The sequence below is a fragment of the Ipomoea nil genome, unplaced genomic scaffold (assembly GCF_001879475.1).
Source record: "Ipomoea nil cultivar Tokyo-kokei standard unplaced genomic scaffold, Asagao_1.1 scaffold0415, whole genome shotgun sequence".
NCBI classification, from domain to species: Eukaryota; Viridiplantae; Streptophyta; class Magnoliopsida; order Solanales; family Convolvulaceae; genus Ipomoea; species Ipomoea nil.
Window position 1 is genome coordinate 942,102 of NW_017616843.1, and position 22,438 is coordinate 964,539.

At 33.9% G+C, this 22,438-nt stretch overlaps 1 non-coding gene across 1 annotated transcript; it reads left to right on the top strand.

The window, feature by feature from the left end:
- The first annotated feature begins 10,619 nt into the window (after window positions 1-10,619).
- Window positions 10,620-10,691, top strand: TRNAG-UCC. Its single transcript has one exon. It is a non-coding gene; the product is annotated as a tRNA-Gly (tRNA).
- The last annotated feature ends 11,747 nt before the right edge of the window (window positions 10,692-22,438 follow it).

Below are 22,438 nucleotides of genomic sequence, written 5' to 3' on the forward strand. Positions count from 1 at the left end.
TCGGCTATAAATGTTAAAACATAAGTTTTGACTTGTATTGATGGAAAATAACAACTCATTATTATACACTAATTTCAATTGTGGAAAAGGAATGTCGAACATATAGTACTCCGCATACACTAATAGACTGAGTCTTGCAAAGAAATTAATGCTGTAGGACATGAAACAAGTATTAGTCTTTTCACATACTTGCCCCTTCAACGAAAGAAACGTGATTGAATTGAAGTATCTAGTGGGACAAATGTTTTTTCTGATTTTAAACCTAGAGCAACTCAACAACATCAATAGTCTAAATTTTTCATGATTTTTTTTGTCTAGACTACTTTGATGAAGAGGAAAGAGAAAATAGTGCAAAAAAATAAAAAATAAAAACAATGCTGGATGTCAGAATATATTTTAAAACAAAGAATTAAAAGTAAAATAAAAAGAAAAACTAAAAAAATGTAATTAAAGATATTTTTTGACTGATATCAACATAAAATTTTCGTACTTTACCATTAAAAATGTCAATTATTAAGTTAAATTTAACTCTTTAAATTGAGCGTAAAGAGTAAACCAAGTAGTGAAATGTACCTGTCAAGACTCAAATCCAGATCTATTGCTTGGAAAGCAATTATCCTAACCGTTGGACTACAAACACTCATTGTTAAAAAATGAAACTTGGAATTTCATATTGGGGTTGATTAGAATCTGATTTAATCTCATTTCAGAATATATCATTTTTTTTAAAAACAAAACAATATAAAAAGCTGTAGACCAATGGATATTCCATCATCGCCCCCAAGCATGGCCACAATAGCAGGCGCAGCACAAGGATTGGAAGAAGCCACCAACAAAAAAACAAATCTCCATTCGTCAATGCAGCAGGAAAAAGAATTGGAATCCTGTCAGACAACCAAGCCTGGAAGCTCTAGTACCCTGACATTCACCAGGCTTAGTTTCCTGTCTCCTTAGAACTCAAGAATACAGAGGTACGAATCTATAGAACAGATCCTGTTCAACTAAGGTCATGTCCAGACTCCTCAACTGGAATCTTATATATGGGTTCCTAGATACAAAAGTGTTCAATGTGGGACAATTTACATTTAAAGAATGAGAAGAGTAAAAACCACAAATTTCTTCAGACCTCTCAAGTTTCTTATAATCTCAATTGTACCCTAAGTTTTGCCAGAACCAATGTTATTCACTTATTCATTATTATCTACCGAGCATCCACATCAATTGGGGAGAATGAGGGGATAATGTAAGAGTGATTAGGAAAGAGAATGTGGGAGGGGAGAGGAAAAAAGAAAAAAATAATAATAAAAAACTGATTTTAAAAAAATAAAAAAATAAAAAAATAAATATAAAGCCTTGTCAGGCGCGCTGACAGCGCTGTCAGCGCGCCTGACGCGCCACACGGGCGCGTGTAGTGCACGCGCCCGTGTGGCACATGGCTGTGCGCAAACGCGCACAGCATTGGGTTTTTTTTTTTTTTTTTTTTTTTTCCTGACATTATTTTGTCATTTGCAGGACAAATATCTCTCCAAATAACCCCACCCCACATTTGCTATTAACCCCACCCAACATAATTGTTCTAACATTCACCCCATATTATCCACTAGTGTGGATGCTCTAAGTTGGTCTGCACACTTCTCAATATTTTGGGAGGCAGCTAATAATGAATTTGAAAAATTATATTTAATTGTATTAATTTTGTCATTACCAATTTAATTTTAAATCAAATTTAAATTTTAAATATCATTAATGTTAAATTGTCAATAATCAATTTCGCTTCTTCTATAATTACATGTATGTATGATCAGAATAATTTACAAATTTAAAATTTTGTTTTTCACTCTCGTACTCTAAAATATTAGCTTTGTTTTCATTTATAGAATAATATTATTTTAGTTGTATGAATAATTAAACAGAATTAAGCAATTCAAATTGTTACTATCTGCCATCTAATTACATTTCCAATTGCTCCCCCTTTCCTATTTATAAGTCCTATCTAATACCCATTGATCAATCAAACTAATATTTCATCATATCACTTAGTTTCTTTTTTTTTTTTTTTTTTTTTAAATTCTTATAGTTTAGTTCTTAAATATATAAAATTTATCTACTAATATTAAATTAAATATTACTAAAACTTGAATTGTTATTAATTTAATTTGAATCATCTGTTATTATCGGCGCACATAAGAAAATAATATGTGTAGTCGAGTTAGTTAGACTACATGTTAACTTGATAACCGTAAGATTCCAAGTTCGAGTTTCAATAGGAGATGGGGCTTATTGACTTTCTTGATTTGAACCGGTCCGCTGCTTTTGAAAAACAACAATAAATTTTTCTTGATTTTTTTGACCCAAAAAAAAAAAAAAAAAAAAAAAAAAAACTCAATGTGTTTTTAACCAATGGTGAGCTAAGTTTATGGGAGAGTTTTAAAACTAAGTCCTCCTACAAACTTAGATTTTTGAATTTTTTGTGTAAATTTAAAATATATATATATATTATGGCGCGATTGAAGCCATGCATCAAACCGGTGTGCACATGATCGGAACGCGCTCATTAAGACATTTCAGAATTGCTACCAATTTTAGTGACCATTCTAAAACTTTTTAAAAGTTTAAGACTCTAATTAATTATTAATATAAATTTTAGTAACATATTATTATTGTATTTTTGAAATTGTAACAAATCAATCGATACAAACTTATGTGTATCTACACATGTCATGTGACACAACACCAGACAGATTTCCAAACATCATGAACTAATGAAAATTTCGATCGAAGATTCTGAGTTTATGGAAGAAGCAATGTTAGTCAAAATTATTATCTTTTTATTTTTATTTTAATTATTTTACAGTTTGCAATGTATTATTAATTTTGATTGCAGATTGAAGAGAGTAAACATAAGTAGATAATAATAATGAATAACATTGGTTCTGCCAAAACTTAGGGTCCAATTGAGATTATAAGAAAGTAGAGAGGTCCGAAACAATTTATGGTTTTTACTCTTCTCATTCTTCAAAGTTCAAATTGAAAAATTCTTATAAACTTAATATTATTTTATTCGATTCTGCATATTTCATAAGATAGTATAGACTTATATACAAAGAGAATGGAGAATTAAAAAGGCAAGATATCATAATGATTCCTTTCAATATTTCATTGATTTTATATAGTACGTGATATTTGTTTCCCTTCTTTCTATGAAATCTTTTGTTTCCTCAATTTGCTTTTCTTCCTTATCAGCCCCCTTCAAGTTGGAGACGGAGTGTAAGTGGAGTCCCATCCTGTTGCGAAGGAAAATAAAAGGTGCCTTTGGTAAGGGCTTGGTGAGAATATGTGCTATTTGGTGTGAAGATGGCACAAACCGTGTGACAAGGTGACCCATGGCTACTTTTTCTCGAACAAAATGGTAGTCTATTTCGATATGATTTGTCCTCGCATGAAAAAGAGGATTAACCGACATATGAAGAGCACTGAGATTGTCACAGAATAATTGTGGAGCATGAAGCAAAGGGATGCCAATGTCACGTAATAAAAAAGTGAGCCAAGTTAATTCAGCTGTAGTGGAAGCCATGGACTTGTATTCTACTTCCGCACTAGATCGAGAAACTGTAGGTTGCTTCTTTGAACACCAAGAAATGCAATTAGCACCTAGGAAAACACAAAAACCTGTTGTGCTTCTTCTGGTTAAGGGACAACCTGCCCAATCGGCATCTGAAAAAAACATACAAAGAGAGATGACTTTTAGAAATGAATCGTAAGCCATAGTCTTGTGTACCTTTAAGGTAGCGAAGAATTCGCTTGACTGCTTTAAGATGTAGTTCTGTGGGGGAGTTGAAGAATTGACAAACTTTATTGACAGCATGTTGAATGTCTGGCCGAGTGAATGTGAGGTATTGAAGAGCACCAACAATACTTCTATAATAAGTAGCATCTACACCATTTTGTTTTGACATATTTTTTTTTTCTTTGAGAACCATAGGAGTAGCATTATGAGTACAATCTGTCATCCTTGTACGGTTGAGAAGATCCTTGATATATTTGCCTTGAGAGAAAATGACTCCTCCATTGAAGTATTTAATTTCCACACCTAAAAAAAATGTTAGACATCCAAGATCATTTATAGCAAATTCTGCACTTAATTGATGAATTAAGTTAGAGATGAAGGAGTCATTATTTCCAGTCACCAATATGTCATCTACATAGATGAGAAGCAATATTGTAGCAGAATTTTGATGATAAATAAATAAAGAAGAATCTGCCTTACTACAATAAAAACCAAGATGAAGAAGAAACTGAGATAAGCGATCAAACCAAACTCGAAGAGCTTGCTTTAGCCCATAAAGGGACTTGTGAAGAAGGCACACATGATCAGGTTTGTGTGGATCCACAAAACCAGGGGGTTGTTCGATATACACAATCTCCTTTAAATTTCCATGCAAAAAGGCGTTCTTCACATCCAGTTGTTTCATGTGCCAATTTAGAGAAGTTGAAAGTGCTATCACAAGACGAATAGTAGTATGACGAATAACTGGATTGTAAGTCACATCAAAATCAATACCTGAGACTTGTGTAAAACCACGGGCAACCAGACGAGCCTTGAAGCGCTCAATAGATCCATCCTCTCGTTGCTTTATACTATAAATCCATTTTGACCCAACAACATTTACATTTTGGGGTCGAGGAACTAGTGACCAGGTTTGGTTAGAGTGAAGGGCCTGTAGTTCCTCTTTCATAGCCATAACCCATCGAGGATATTTTAGAGAAACATGATAATTTCGAGGTTCAACAGGTAACTCGACTTGAGATAGATAGCATTCCTAATCTTGTAGATGTTTTGGAGGTTGCCTATGGCGTTGAGGATGAACATAATTTTCACTTTCATTATTGTCAATATGTGTATCAACAATATGCCCAGGCAAATCATTTAGCAAAGTGAGAGTTTGTGTATCTACCGGTTCAACTGCAACTAAGATTTCATCTGCATAACGCACATTAACATCAGGAAAAACTCCATCATTGTCAGGAGATTCAACATTATTATCATTATGACATCCGTCATGATCATTATTTTCATCACAACAACCAGTAGTAGTTATAATAGATGTTTGAGTTGCTGACTATGCATTTGTTCCCACCTTTGGAGGTTCAGCTTCAAGAGTGACTTTAAACCATTCATCATGTGCTGGAAATTCAACAAAATCTAATGGCACAGGAATTGCTTCTTGAGGAGAGGGTTTATAGAGGAATTTACCTTCATCGAAGACAACGTGTCTGGATATATATACTCTTTTTGTTCGAGGTTCATAGCACCTATAACCCTTGTGAATAGGACTATAACCAATAAATTCACAAGAATAAGTTTTCTTGACAAATTTATTACCTCCTTGATGTCTTAGAGAAGGAAAGCATAAGCATCCAAACACTCGCAAGCTTTTGTAATTTGGTTCTTTGTGATATAGTTTAGAGTATGGAGATTGATTGTGTAAAACTGAAGTTGGCATTCTGTTGATTAAATAGACAGCTGCAATAAAAGCTTCAGCCCATAAAAATAAAGGTAAGTTAGCATGAAATAACATAGTTAAACCTGTCTCAACAATGTGTCGATGCTTCCTCTCATCCACTTCGTTTTGCTCAGGTGTTCCAGGACATGAAACCTGGAGATGGATACCACAATTACTAATATGACTGAGAAAATCAAAGGAGTTAAATTCTCCACCACCATCACATTGAAATTTTTTTATTTTTCTATCAAATTGATTTTCTACTAATTTTTGAAATTTTTGAAAACAAAGAAAAAAATCAAACTTTTTCTTTAAAGGATATAACCAAGAAAACCTTGAAAAATCATCTATAAATATAACATAAAACCGAAATCCTTGATTTGAAACTGTTAGAGAAATAGGGTGTTAGTTGAGAGGATCTCTCTTAGCCTTAGTTTTAGGTATTTGAAACATATGGCTATGATTAGTTCTTGTCTTAATATAAATAGCTCTATACTTCCTTGTACATTGACATACAGAACATATAGAAATATACAATTGAGTTCATTGTTTAACATGGTATCAAAGCGAGATTGAGGTGACTGGGTAGTGGGTGTTGGTCGGAAAGAGGAGGCGGCGCCGGCGGGAGAGGCGGAGCAGCCACCGGAGTCCTCATGCGCCGCCACGGGCCGGCGCTGTCCTAGGGTTCCGACGCCACGCGCTAGCGCGTGGGCAGTTCTCCGGCGTCTTCTCCGGTCGCGGCCGGTACCGTTGGGCTCGTCTCTGAACACCCAATGCGTCTGCAGTGGTGGTGTACTCCGGTGTTGCGAAGGGCTACTGCATTTTGGACTGCTGCATTTTTGGATTGCTGCATTTTCAGGTTGATCTGTTTTGTGTATTATGGCTGAGGAGAGTGAGCAGAGGATGGAGGGCTGCGTCGAGTGGTTCAGTGAAGGGTTTGGGTTCATAACCCCCGATGACGGCAGCGAGGATTTGTTTGTTCACCAGTCTGGTGTCAGCCGAGAAAGAGAGACAACCGAGAGAGATGGTAGGGGAGGTTCACGAAACTGGGTGGTCCGAGGTCCATGAAGCTGGGTGGTCTGAGGTCCACAAAGCTGAGAAATAATTAGGCAGTAGTTTTCTTTTGTTTATCGTGTTCGTATTAATAAGTCTTGACCTTTGTATTTTGTTTATCATAGTTTGTCGCTCTAAATTAATTTGATCTGGGAGCAATTCTGGGGTCTGAGTTAAGTCAAGTGCAGCTTGTTCAGTGTGCATAAATAGGGGTGCTGCAGGAGTGGGCATCACATGTGCCAGGAGTGGGGCGGACCTGGCATATGCCGCGGGGGAGACCGACGGCTGAAGAATGATTTAGAGTGAATCAGTTTACGTGCATGCACCATGGAAACGTTGTAGTGTTAGGCAGCGTTGATAAGGGTGCATGGTGAGAGGGACAAGTGCACTGTGGTCTAGCAGCGCCAAGGGTTTGTGGAATGAGAGGCAGGTATGCTGTGGTGTTAGCCAGCGGTGATAAGGGTGTGGGGAGTGAGAGGCAGGTGCGGCGCTGTGGTGATTGACCTAGTTTTTGTTGGCTCCGTAGAAGTGTTATTGGTGCGACAAGGTGCGTTGTGGACTGGTTTGGCACAGCGTGGTTCGAAGGTTGTTCGAGTGGTTCAAGATTTGGGCTTATAGTCTAGGTGTGGAGTCATATGGTTCATGTGATACATATGTAACAAGTTGGATGCTCCAACTTGAGGGGGAGTGTTAGAGAAATAGGGTGTTAGCTGAGAGGATCTCTCTTAGCCTTAGTTTTAGGTATTTGAAACCTATGGCTATGATTAGTTCTTATCTAATATAAATAGCTCTATACTTCCTTGTACATTGACACACAGAACATATAGAAATATACAATTGAGTTCATTGTTTAACAGAAACAGTAGGAGCTGGTCCCCAAAGATCACAATGAACTTTTTGTAAAGGATAACTAGACATATCATTATTCAAATTAAAAAGGTAATTTACAACTCTTTCCAGATTGGCAACTAGCATAGATAGATGACTTAGTTTGCCAATTAGTGACATCAATGACTTTCTTTCCTTTTAACAGAGATAAAATCTTTGCACTTGAATGTCCAAGGCATTGGTGCCACAAAGAAAAAGAGTTGTCCCCTTTTATTGCAGATAAAGCTTCTTGAAAACCAGGTTCCAAAGCATAGAGTTGTCTTTGTCTATGCCCCTTCCCCATTGTTCTCTTGTTTTGATCCTTAATAACAAAATCAGATGGTGTGAATTCAACAGTACAAAAATTATCACTAGTGATTTTACTTACTAAAATTAAACTCTTTTTCAGTTCCGGAACAACAAGAACATCTTTTAAATTTAATTCTCCAACACATGCATTTCCAGTATGTGTTATATCAAGTTTGTTTCTGTTTCCAACATAGATAACATCATTTCCTTTATATGGTTTTGTATAAGACAACATACCTGCGTTGTTGGTCATGTGAGCTGTAGCTCCGAGTCCATATAAAAAGAAGGATCATTGTTGTTTAAGATGAGTGCTGCCAATGCTTGTGGTAGATCTTCTGATTGATAGGAATAGTCAAATCTATACCAACAATCAAGAGCAATGTGATTCAGCTTACCACATATTTGACATGTTGGTTTGTCACCTTTTGATTGCTGAACAATTTCATTTGTTCGATCCTTTTTGAAGCTATTGGAACCAGTATTGTTGTAACGTCCTGCCGGAGTAAATCCTCTACCTCTTGAATTAAAAATCCCGCGATGTCCACGTCTACGTCCACGTTGGCTAAAGAGTGCTTGATTATATTCAATATAATTTTTATCTTCTTCTTTTTGAGAGGCTAGGGTCTACTCGTACCCCTGAAGAGCAAGTAAAAATTGATTAAATTTAGGATAAGGAGGTTTAGTTACCATAGCTAGACGGAAGCTTTCATAGTTTGCTCATAGTCCACGTGCAAATTGAAAAACTTTTATCAAGATCATCCACAGGTTTCTTGATAGCTGCTAGGTTGTCGTAGATCGATTTGAATTCTTTTGTGTAATCATCTACGGATCGTGATCCTTTCTTGATGGTCATCAACATATTTTTCAAAAGACCTTCCTTTTCAATTGTGATTGGCAGCAATTGTTCTTCTAAAGAACTCCACAAATCATAAGCAGTAGCATATTCTACAATGGATGGTTGAGCTTCTTCTTTTATTGAGCCAAGCAACCATGAAATAAGAGGACCATCATTTGTTAACCACAAGGTATATGCTGGATTCACAACCTCATCTTTTAGCAAACGTTCAGGTTTGTCATCATTCTTTTCCAAATGATGAAGCACGCCAAGACTACGAGCCAGATGAATGATTTGTGATCGCCACATGAGATAGTTATTGGAGCCTAGTCTGATTGAAATCAAACTGGCACACTGATGGAATGATTGCTTGGGTTCATGACTGAATAATAAGAAAATGGAGAAACCGGGATCTTGATGCCTGCGAGTTTCAAGGCTCTGAAACCATGAAAAACTCTTATAAACTTAATATTATTGTATTCGATTATGCATATTTCATAAGATAGGACAGACTTATATACAAAGAGAAGGGAGAATTAAAAAGGCAAGATATCATAATGATTCCTTTCAATATTTCCTTGATTTTATGCAGTGATATTTGTTTCCCTTCTTCCTGTGAAATCTTTTGTTTCCTCAATTTGCTTTTCTTCCTTATCACAAATAAATGCAAAGTATCCCACACCCAACACTTATGTATTTGAAAACCTAAAGATAAGATTCCAGTTGTGAAATTTAGGCACGACCTTACTTGAACACAGGGACAGAGGCAAGTGCATGCCTAGGGGGGCCAAGGCCCCCCTCCCCCACCCCAATTTTTTTTAATGTTATATATGTATTAAATTTTTTTAAAAAATATTATATAGAATTTTAAAATTTTGTTGTTTCTTCAAAATATTTGGCCCCCCTCCACTTAATTAATCTTACAGGTTAAGTTATAAATTTTTTCATCTTCTTACTTTTCAAGTTTTCTCCTATTTCAAATTATGTATTCCCTATATCGTTGACTCACATTCAAATTAAACCTTATTTAACCTACTTACTAGTTTCTCTCTCTAGAACCATGCATATATGCGGCATATACGTTATAATAAGATAATTTGTCATTAATAAAATCTATGCATATTTTTCAAGTTAATTTTTGTTTTTATTTTTGTTCCATATTCTATTGTTTATCTTAAATAGTTCTTTTGTTTGATTCTAAATCATGGATATCAAGATGCATTTGTTTGGTTAATTATGTAAATTTGTGGTTATATGATAAATTTTATATTTAATTTAAAATGCATAATAATGTAACAATTGTGTAGTATATGTATTTGAGAAAACAATTGCTCTTATGTTATGTTGTGAAGAGGATTTTTCAAGAAATAATCAATAGTCTTTTAAAACATGCGTGAATGTTTTCATTCTTTCACCCGTACAAAGCAATGTGCATTGAAAAGCATATTGCAAAATAATTTAATATAGATTCAATTATAAATGATTTATTCTATAAACTTTATTGAATTTGTAATGTAATGATTATTTTGACCTATGTTAACGGGATATTAATGTATTTGATTTAGTACTTCAATCATAGTTGGCCCCCGCACTATTCAGTCCTGGCTCCGCCTCTGCTTGAACAGGATCTGTTCTATAGGTTTGTACCTTTGTATCCTTGAGTTCTAAGGAGACAGGAAACTAAACTAAGTCTGGTTGATGAACTGTGGTCAGGGGGCTAGAGCGTGAGTGACAGCACCGTGCCTTTGCCGGCCGGAGCCGTGGCTTCCAATTCTTTTTTCTGCTGCATTGACGAGTGGAGATTTGATTTTTTGTTGGTGGCTTCTTCCAATCCTTGTGCTGCTACTGTTTTTATATCCATTGGTCTACAGGTTTTTATATTGTTTTGATGTTTTACACAGTTTGCCCACACCAGAAAATGGAGATTCTGAAATAAAGTTTTTTTTTAAATGGTTTATTCTGAAATGAGATCAAATCAGATTTTTATCAAACAATATGAAATTCCAAGTTTCGACTTTTTAAAGGCAGTTTCATTCATTTTCAAATAACATGCGTTTGTAGTCCAATGGTTAGGATAATTGCCTTCCAATCAATAGATCCAGGTTTGATTCCTGGCAGACGCATGTCTTTGCTTGTTTAATTTCGTATGCTGAATTTAAGTAGTGAAATTGCAAAAATCAGTCTATACGCCCCTAGGCCATGGCGATTTTCTCCCTAGGCAACTGGCCACCTAGCGCTTAACTCGGCTGAATTTGACCCAGTTGACTCGTCCATTTGGGTCTAGCCGAGTTAACTCAACCTTGCTAATTTTTTTCATTATATATATATAGGCTTCGGATCCCATGAGGTCACTTAGATGGGTGAGATAATGGGGCATCATCTCATCCATTAAATCATACCATATCAAAGGGTGAGATTGAAAGAGATTTATTTTCCATCTATGGTAATAGTCTATGCATAAGGGTGTATAAGTAATTGTAATATTAGAGCTATATATGGTTAGGAATAGATTGGAATATATTCCATGCTAAGGATCAACTAATTATGGTGTTGAATAATATATTTACGGTTATAAATTATTGTTGATAGAGTGTGAGTTGTATTTAAACATTTGTACTCATCAATAGTGTTTTGCGGTGGGATATCTCCTCAACAATGAAGGTGCAACAGGAAAGAGGTATGTGCAACCTTAATAGAAGTGTGTTATGGGGTATGTTCTGTCTGTGCAGCCATTTAGTTAAGTCCGTGCGTTGAGTTAAGAACCCAACGCACAAGCCCAAAAACTAAACCGAACAAACGTCAGACCTACTAGAATCTAGTGTAAATTTTAAATTAAAAAAAAACAAAAAAACAAAAAAAAAAAAAAAAAAAAAAACACACACACACACACCCCTTGTAAACCCCAATCGCACAGACCATAACAACAAAAAACACCAAATAAATATATAAAATAACAACACACCAACAGTTAATAGATCGTAACATGTTACAATTAAAATACACATACCAAAATTGGTTTACGTAAAAAAAAACAAAAACCAAGCTATAAAAATATAGTAAAAGTTTGCCTCAATTCTAGTTGCCAGTCCAAATAAGAGATATTTGGCCTGAAAACTTGTCAATCTATTTGTGACCCAACGCACAAGCCGAACACATAAAATGCACACAGAAAAACTTCATAACACAACGCAAACTTCTGTTCATTAATTTTTAAATTGAATAACGGAATCAACATGCAACAAAAACCACAACCATACCGCTGATTGATCATACCCGTCATAACAAAGAATTTAAGCCAAACGCACACACGGGAAAACAAATTGCACACACAGCATAACAAAGAATTGAAGCCAAATGCACACACGGGAAAACAAATTGCACACACCCTATACAATACCATAATTAAGTAGTGCAGAAGCCCATAAAAATCTGCTAATTAATTATTACACCCTAATTAAGACACTACCAAAAAGACAACAACACCCCCACATGCAAATAAATCACACGCACAAGGCATTATATTCAGCCAAATCTAATCCATCCAAAAACCCAAATAAACGCACCAGATCAAGCCTCACCACCTCGCCTGACAAAGGTAACCTCACTGGATCCAAAATCTATATATATATATATATATATATATATATATATATATATATATATATATATATACACACACACACACACATCTGCACACGTGCACTGTTTTTTTTTTTTTAGTTAGCCGCCTAGGTGACCGCCTAAGCCGTCTAGGCGCTAGGCACTACTCTACCACCCGACTAGCGCCTAGCGCCTACTGCAACCATGCCTTCAGTATATCAAAAATATATGTCAATGGCGAACTTGCAATATAAACCATAGTCTATTGTATAATAATTTCATAGCTTCTTGGTTGACATGTCAATCACATTAAATCCTAATGGGCACACATGTCATTTGGTAGCTGGGAGTTTTCTGATTGTAGTTGATTAGAGATTCCGATTTTAGCTCATAAGCGATCTTGTATTTCAAATTTCTTAGATGTTCTGATTTTATAATAGTACTAGTTTTTTCTACGCGCTTTGTGCGAAAACTTGTGCCCAATATTTAAACTCGATTAGTAAAATGTATTTATAATTTTTTTTTTTTAGTTGTCGAAGTTTCATAATTATCCACGTGAAGATTATTTTGTTGATGTATTTGAAATTTACACAAGAAATACAAATTCATTATGATGAAAATATACAATTTTGATTTTAAGTAAGGGTACTCAACGTTATATACATCTATTTTAAGTAAGGGTACTCAACGTTATATTATAGATAAGTATCTAAACTCATCATACAATACATTAATTTGTAATCCTTTGTCATCAGAATCCATTATTGTAATTAGCTTAAGTACAAAAAACATGCATATGCACATTCTCCCATCCCTACTCAAATTAATACAGTTGCAAAAACTATGAAGTATGTATCTAGAATCCACAAAACATGCTTAGGTCCAACTCCGTTGATTGGCCATTTTAAAGAAGATTATCACACTACATATTTGTAATTAATGTGATGGAGTTTTTTTTTTAGTATTTTATTTATCGTCTTTAATGGTTTTCAACAACAAAAGAAATCATTGTTCTTGCAATTCTCCTTTAACAAAAACTAGTTTTTGCCCCGTGCGATGCACGGCATAAAATTTAAGTAACTTTATTATTGATAATATTTTAAAAACAATAAAATAAAATATTAATCATGAAATTAAAACTTATTCTGAAATGTATTTTCCTTTAACAATACTAAATTGGTTGTTATATCGAACATCACATACTGTTAGCATATATTATAAAGAAATTGTGTTATAACATACCACATGAGATTTAAAAATTTTACATTAAAATAATTATATATATATATATATATATATATATATATATATATATATATATATATATATATATATATATATATATATATATATATATATATATATATACACACACACACACACACACATTTTTATAAAAAAAAATTAGGAAATCAAACAATTTACAATAAAAAATTATGAAATTAAATTTTCTTATATATAAAACATTTATTAATATGATTTGCAATTAAAGCCAATAGTACATATACTTGACAATATATAAATAAAAAATACAATATCATCATCATACATTGAAACTAATTACGAAAATCTTTTCTTAAATATTGCTTAATTATAATAATTATATACGTACATCATATATAAATCTAAACTAAATATGAAATATTTCATGACATGAAATAAAAAATAAAACCTGCAATGCTAAGCCCAATAAACATTTAATTATCTATCCATATAACCCAGTTATTGTTTAAAACGAAATTAAGAAATACATCATATTTTCTAATTACTTAATATCAGTTCAATAATTATTTGTTTAAACTTATTCGTCTCTCCAATATTATTGTTCATGCAACTGATTTAAATTTTAAAAAACTTTTTTTCAATTTAGTAACTGCTTTAGTAACTTTTTTATTTTTTATTTTTTAAAATTTTCCCTCTCAAAACTATATTAGAATGAGCAATTAAATTATTGTCGATCAACAAAATTGTAAGAATAAAAAAACAGGTTAATCTTTTTTTAAAATCAAATACTCTAATTTTTTTATTTCAGTAAACAATAAATTAATTTATATAATAAAATGTTAACTTAAAAATACTGGAATGTATTACCTGCTTCATCATTAAATAACAATAATTGTAGATTAACATGTATTGAAAATATATAAGTATGCTGCATTATATACCTTAAAATGATGCAATTTCATTTAATTGGTATTTAATACCTTAAAATGATGCAATTTCATTTAGGCGGGAAACTGATGTGGCAAAAAACATTTTGCTATTATATAGAGTAAGATTTTCAAGTATTGTAGAAGAAACTGATAAATTAACAATGAAAAAAATTTAAATTTAAATTTACATAAATTATTTATGCCCCCATACCACTTCACAACATAATAATTAAATATTTTCTTATGCTGTCAACATTATGTTTTCTATATATGATTTTCTTAATTTCGCTATCAACACCCAAAAGAAAAACAAATGAAAATGGTGATTAAAAACTGGACTATTCTTCAATCAATAAGCTAGGAAACTTAATAACAAAAAATGAGAACAAGAAAACAGAGTAAATTGATTTTAGAAATTACATGCTCTCATTTTGAATAACATATCACACAATGTATTGAACCATAGAGGATTTGGCATATATCGATATACATATCACTTGAATTCAGTTGTCTCAATTCAACAGCTTTCACATGCATATTGATATCCAAAAACCCTGTGGCACATGTGTCATATATCCAAATACACATCACTTAAATCCACTTGGGGGTGTGCACATAGGTTATGATCCAGTTTCCAATTACTTTTAAAGGTAGCTGGTAGAAACATATCCTAGCTACTTGGATCATATATTACTCAGTATGCTTGAAATCCTTTGGGGTGTGCACATATGTTTTAGTTCAGTTTCTAATTTGGTTGCGGTTTTGAATTATTTCTCCATGTTTTGAAAATGAGAATAAAATATTATTTTAGTACAATTTATATATTATGGATGGAGAAAATATTATTTTTGAATATTAAGTTTTTGGTGAGTACTAAAAATTCTTTTGACTACATATTTTTTAAAAAAAATATATAAATATTATATTTAAAACTTATTTTACAGGGTGGAGTGAACTTTAACAAAGTTTTGCTAATGTTGCTAACGTTGTTTGTTTTGTATGTCTTATAATTGTGACTTGTACAGGAGATTGTTGTTTGTTTTGTATGTCTTATAATTGTGACTTGTACAGGGGATTGAGTAAGAGGTTGATTGAAGAGAGAGCGAAAGTATTAGTTACTTGTTAATCATATTTCAAGAATTATTGTTCAGGACTTATAATAAGTTTCTTAAAGTTTAAATTATTATTATTATTATTATTATTATTATTATTATTATTATTATTATTATTATTATTATGGCATTATTTTGGATTTTAAAACCTTGCATCTAGTCTTGATAAGTTAGATGTGGCGATAACACTCTATAAGAGTGAAATTTGTATTATGAATTGTTTAAGACATGAATTGAGTACAGAGATCATATACTTACTACAAAGGTGAATATTAACCAAATTAAAGAAAATGAAAAATAATAATAAATAAGGGAGGAGGGAGTCACACTAATTTAAACAAAATGTCTTGGATCCACGATATAATTTGCCTCATGCGTCTTATTATTGAGTTTTACTCACATCAATTATTATTGTGTGGACCATAATCTACACAACTATATATGTGGATCATAGTACCATAATATTAAATAATGTACATTCATTACACAAATAATGTACACTATTTTATATAATGTAGGGAAAATCGCACTTTTGGTCCCTCAATTATTTAAACCGTAGTCAATTTAACCCTCAGATCAGATTTCTCACTAACTAATGTTAAAATCATGGATAAATTTGTAATTTTGCAACCCATTCAGATTTACCCCCAGCCATCGCCGAGAGAGGGCCTGTCGCCGGTAGAGGAGCTATCGCCACCATCGTCTATTCGTCTTCGATTGATTTCCGTCCACCAAATGCCGATTATCAAGCTGTGACGCGGGGGAAGAACTAGGTAGCGAACCCAGTCCATCCCGAACTTCTGAGCGATAATTGGATGGACCAAGCGGCGGAATTTGCCTCAACTGCGAAGAAATAGAAATAGGGTTCGAGACCATACGTGTTCGATTGAGGTCGCGATTGGACCGGCTAGAAGCCAGATTGGATTGCCGCACCTCAGGGAGCGAAACGGCCATTGCTGACTAAGTGCCCACTACCGTGGGCTCCAATTGCGACGAGGAAACCTGGGTTGGATTATTCTGTTCAGGAAACTGCCGCATCTCAGAGAGACCATCGCCAGTCCCCAATCGCGTAATCACCAGCGTTGGAGCTGTGAAACCCGCGTGACGCAAATCAGCGATGAATCTTTGCACAATCTGTTTAGCGGTTTCAGGGGTTTTGGAGGAGGATCGCCTACCTCCATGGTCGTCTCGACGGTGATGACACGGCGTCGTCTCCACCGAACAAGAAGACCGATGGCTACGACTGATTTTAATCTGTTATCTGCTGATGTTTGCTCCAGCGGCCACCAAATCCGGCTCCGGCAGATGGAAGTTCTCACTCTTTTCACTATGTGGCTCACCATGCTTCACGGTGACACATGAGCTTTCCGGCTAGGAGACTGCCAGACTTCGCGTATGTCAATTCGGAGGAAGGAGGAATTTGGGGGTAAATCTGAATGGATTGTGAAATTATAAATTTGTCCATGATTTTAACACTAGTTAGTGAGAAATCTGACTGGAGGGTTATATTGACTACATTTGAAACAATTGAGGGACCAATTTGGAAAAATTGACAATGAGGGATTACATTACATATCTGGAAACAATTGAGGGACCAAAAGTGCGATTTTCCCTATAATGTACATTCAATACACGAATAATGTACTTTTAGTATTTAAAAATGTACTTTTTATCATGGTTCACACAATCGTTTTCATACTCACATCAATTGAGCCATACATTCAATTGGATCACCAGTTAATTAGAAACGTACAACATGATATTTGGCTCTGTCCGACTGCAAACAAACAAGTGCGTGTCTGCATGCGTTTGTTTGTTTTGATAATTTCATTTCCTAGCAGATGCCAAACTCTTACTCGACCTCATCTTTATTGTTATTGACTATGTTTACATATACAAAAAGTTACAAAACCATTGCAACTTTGCTTAGCAAATCAAAGAAACACCCACCTAATTTCATCAAACCATTGTCTATGAGGGTAGCTAAATCTTCAGAATCAGACACAGGACAACCAGAAAGTTGAAAATTTGACTCTAAGTATTTCATTGATTAGGTCTATATTATGTTCCACTTGAGACTGCTCATGTATCAAGCCGTATGTTTTTCCAAAGAATTCACCGAATGTTTCCTTTCCTCCTTCATCTTCCTGCGTAAGAATATGAGATGTTTCCTCCTTCATCGCCTAAGAATCTGAGCCTCAATCTACTATCATAATCAACGGGATAATTAAGTTTCTCTGATCCTTCACTCTTTCATTCCTTCATCTTCTATCAAGTCGTATGTTTTTCCACTTGAGACATCTCATATTTTTACGCAGGAAGATTTAGGAGGAAACGTGAGTATTTAACGGTAACATAATATGTTTGGGCATTTTTGTCTTTTAAAAAATAATGTACAATATTAAGAACACAATGTACAAACAGACCAGCACTAACAACACGGACATAAATTCAAGGACAAAACCTGTATTAACACTTATTATGTTTTTAGATAATTAATTTGCTTTTATGATTTAGCTTGGAGCTGTTTTATTGCAATTGATGCGAATTTCTCAATTAGTATTGATAATAGTTCTTCTATCCATGTTTTAATTTTATTTTATGCTATTAATTTTAGTGCACTGGTGGAAATTTTCAAATTTTCGATCATTTAAAAGTGGTCAAAAATAGCATCCACTATTATAAGGTAGTCAAAAAAAATTGATTGTGGAATTTACCACATTATGCACTTTGTAACAACTAAATATGCATTCTTGTAATACATATTGTGATACAAGTTCCAAAGTAAAATAAATAATAAAATAACATAAAAATGATAAATAATAACAAATAATCAATAATAAAACAAACAAACAGTCGAGGAATATATCAAATTATTAATCGAAATGAAATATTGTATAACTATCGGATATGAATGTGAGAACATAAGCTTGGATTTGTATCGATGGAAAATAACAACTCATTATTATACACTAATTTCAATTGTGAAAAAGGAATGCATCACATAGTACTCCGTATACACTATAAACTCCGATGTTTATTCAGGCGCTTAGGTTCAGACTTTCATAGGCAGCTAAACACTCACCATCCTTGCTCCTATGAAGATCTAATGAGGACGGTCAACCGGTTTTGTATAAGCATAGGAGGCCGATAAGAATAAGAAAGAAAATGACGAAGGCAAGTCAAAGAGGAATGTCTGAGAAAACGGGTCCAACCAACCAGGTGTCGGGCTCAACTCCATCAAGGAAGGGATATAGAGATCAATCCTCAAGGAGACCTCGTTTGGTCACCTTGCGTCATTTAACCACGCTAACCCATCCTCGCCTCGGCCACAGTCGAGGCCACACATTGGCCAGAGCCAAGGACGTGCCTCGGCCCGGCCGAAGCCGCGCCTCATGATCAAACGAGATCGCCTCGGACAACATTGTTTTAAAAAATTGTTTCTTCCTAGCCGACTCCTCTACGCTTGTGGCCTATGGGCCGGGGGGGGGGGGGGGGTGCTGGTGACGAGATGTTTGGTAAGTCTAATATTTTGTAACTCCCTAGTTAACTTTGCTACACTCGTAGCTCAGGAGTAGGGGCTGGTGACAGGATAATTGGAAAAGCTAGGCACCGAACCCAACCCGATATTCTTGGTTTAACCCATTAGATCGAGCAGTTAAGGTGGTCAAAAAAGTAACGGTCAGAGTCAAAGGATGCGGAACAATACACTTAAAAGCAGAACCCATGCATTTATTAAGAGCACTGCCTCATCAAATAGCAGGAGTTATATAGGGCTAGCGCACATATAGACGAGAGCGCCTCAATTACTATGGAGTAGGAACACTTATTGAGAGGAGCCATTGAAGTTATTAGGTAGCCTTGTAACCGTTAGCTACTGTATATTATAAAACCTTACCTCATGTAGCAAGTGGGGGATACTCTCTAATTCTTGTACCGAAAACACTTTGACGATACACTTACAACTTACTACTTATCAATTATATTCTCCGGTAACATATTTACCGTCACTAATAAAATAACACACACTAGTACACAAACAACATTTCTTAATCTAAGTTAATTTTGACTAAAAATACGCAATACAATATTATGTATAAAGCTTATCTAATTTAGAGGCATTATTGAAGTTCTTTAACACGATATATTCATTGACACAATTAATTATAGTTTTGGTTATCAATGTATAATATATGATGTTATATACTTTTTTTTTTTTTTTTTGCCGAGTTTGCTTACATTATAAAAATGACTTTATTGGAGAAAAGAGGTTTTTTTTTTTTCTTTAAAAATACTTTTGTTGGTGTAGTTTTATCCTATTTGGTCTTCGATTATAATGATTTTTTTTCCGATTTAGTCATTGATTCTAATAATACAGTTGAAAACTAAATTGGATAAAACTATTAAAGTCGATAACCTAATTAGGTACAAAAAGTCTTGTAGGACTAAATTAAAAAAAATCACCATAATTAAAGACTAAATTAGGTATTAACTCGAATGAATACTTTTAACAAAACTGCGTAGAAACGGAAGTTTCATAGCCTTCTGCACCCACCACATATTGTGTTGATGAGAATCTGATCTCCAGGTGTGACCAAACTGCATGCGTGAAACCCAGAACAGCAAAACAAATATAGAAACCTGTAGACCAATGGATTCCACCATCGCCCCCCATGATTGACCACAGTAGCAGCACAAGGATTGGAAGAACCCTACCCACCCACCCAAAAGAAATGTTGCAGCTTCGATGCAAAAAGATTGGAAGCCTGTCAGACAGCCAAGGGGCCATCCCAACCGTGGTTCCACGGCCAGGAACGATCCTCTACGGTCCCAGCCAACGAAGGCACAGTGCTGTTAATCACGCTCTAGCCCCCTGACCACAACTCATCCACCAGGCTTAGTTTCCTGTCTCCTTAGAACTCAAGGATACAGAGGTACGAGCCTATAGAACAGATCCTGTTCAAGTAAGGTCGTGTTTATTGCTCTCAACTGAAATCTTATATTTAGGTTTGCAGATACATGAGTTTTCGATGTGGGATAGTTTGCATTTGAAGAATGAGAAGAGTAAAAGCCGCAAATTTCTTTGGACCTCTCAACTTTCTTATAATCTCAATTGGACCCTAAGTTTCGCCAGAAGCAATGTTATTCATTACTCCGTATTATCTAACTAAGTTGGTCTGCACACTTCTCAATATTTTGGGAGGCAGGTAATAATGAATTAAAAAATCATATTTAATTGTATTAATTTTGTCAATTTTGAAAATTACAAATTTAATTTTAACTCAATTTTAAATATTATTAATGTTAAACTGTTAATGGATATTAGCTTTGTTTTCATTTATAGAATAATATTATTTTAGTTAGTTGTATGAATTAAACAGAGTTAAGCAATTCAAATTGTTACTATCGGCCATCTAATTACATTTCCAATTACTCCCCCTTTCCTATTTATAAGTCCTATTCAATACCCATTGATCAATCAAACTAATATTTCATCATATCACTTTGTTTCTTTTTAAAAAAAATCTTATAGTTTAGTTCTTAGATATATAAAATTTATCTACTAATATTAAATTAAATATTACTAAAACTTGAATTGTTGATAATTTAATTTGAATCATTTCTGCGCGCATAAGAAAATAATATGTGTAGCCGAGTTAGTTAAGCTACCTCTTAGCTTGGTAATCATAAGATTCCAAGTTCGACTTTCATTAGGTGAGATCTATTGATCGACCTTCTTAATTTGGGTCGATCAACTACTTTCGAACAGTGACAATTTTTTAGTTAGCTTTTTAGAGATATTCTTTTGATTATTGTATGATAGCTATATAATTATATGTTTCTTATCAATGATAATTACAACTTTATTAATTAAAAATTTTTATTGATCGCCTAATATAAATTTATAAGTTCACCCCTAATTATAAATGATCATTATTTTTCATAAATCAATCAACACAAACATTAGAAAAACAACAACAATGAAATTTTCTTCACTTTTTTCTGACCAAAAAAAATAAATAAATAAAAAATCAAACAGACAAACTTCCACGTCGCTGATTTCGACATAACCATGCATACACTTAAATGTAGAGCGACAAAAAGCCTGAATACAATAAAGGCACATTTTACTACTTCCAATGTAGTATTGACTCAATGCGAGCCACACATTGGTTTGATCGTGCGGCCAACATTCAATTCCAACTTGAAACCATGCAAAACATGAATATCATTTCAAAATAAATAAGAAATATAAAAAATATAAATATAACCAGAAATATATTTCTAAATTTAAAATTTTAAAGATCAAAATACAATGAAATCTAGGACAAATAAAATGTTGCGTAGAATAACTAGTAATAAGATAAACAAAATCACAATTATTTAATAATTATTAAAAAAAAATCTTCCAAAGATTACATTTTTTGTTCACCCATAGCTTCTTAATATTATTTTTAAGTCTTGAAAAAAAAAAAAAAGAGAAATTTTTTATATTACTTTGTTATCACAATAAGCTGACACTGCAACGTATAACAAATCTAATACAAAACTGAGATTCGATTAGATCACAATTTAATTAATTGATACATGTTGGAATAAGCCAGATCCCTATTAAGGGTGTACGGCCTCACCTGATTTGATCCTACCTTCGTTTGGCAATCGTTATACAGTACAAAACGGTGCACATAGCAATGTGCACTCCGCGCCTCCCAAAACGACGTCGTTTTGTTGTGTTGTGTTGGAAGTCGACGCGACAGAGTGTATGTGTATTCTGTTATATAATTATGTACATTATGTTATACAATTATGTACATCCAAACACGCGATTTTTTTAACAGTTAAAAGTTGATGTGTATTCTATTATACAATTATGTACATTTTCAAAACATGAGATTTTTTTATAAAAAGTTAGCAGCAAACACAGAAAAACAAATTTTCCAAAAAAAAAAAAAAAAAAAAAATGCAAAACGACGTCGTTTTGCACCAGGACGCACAATACAACGT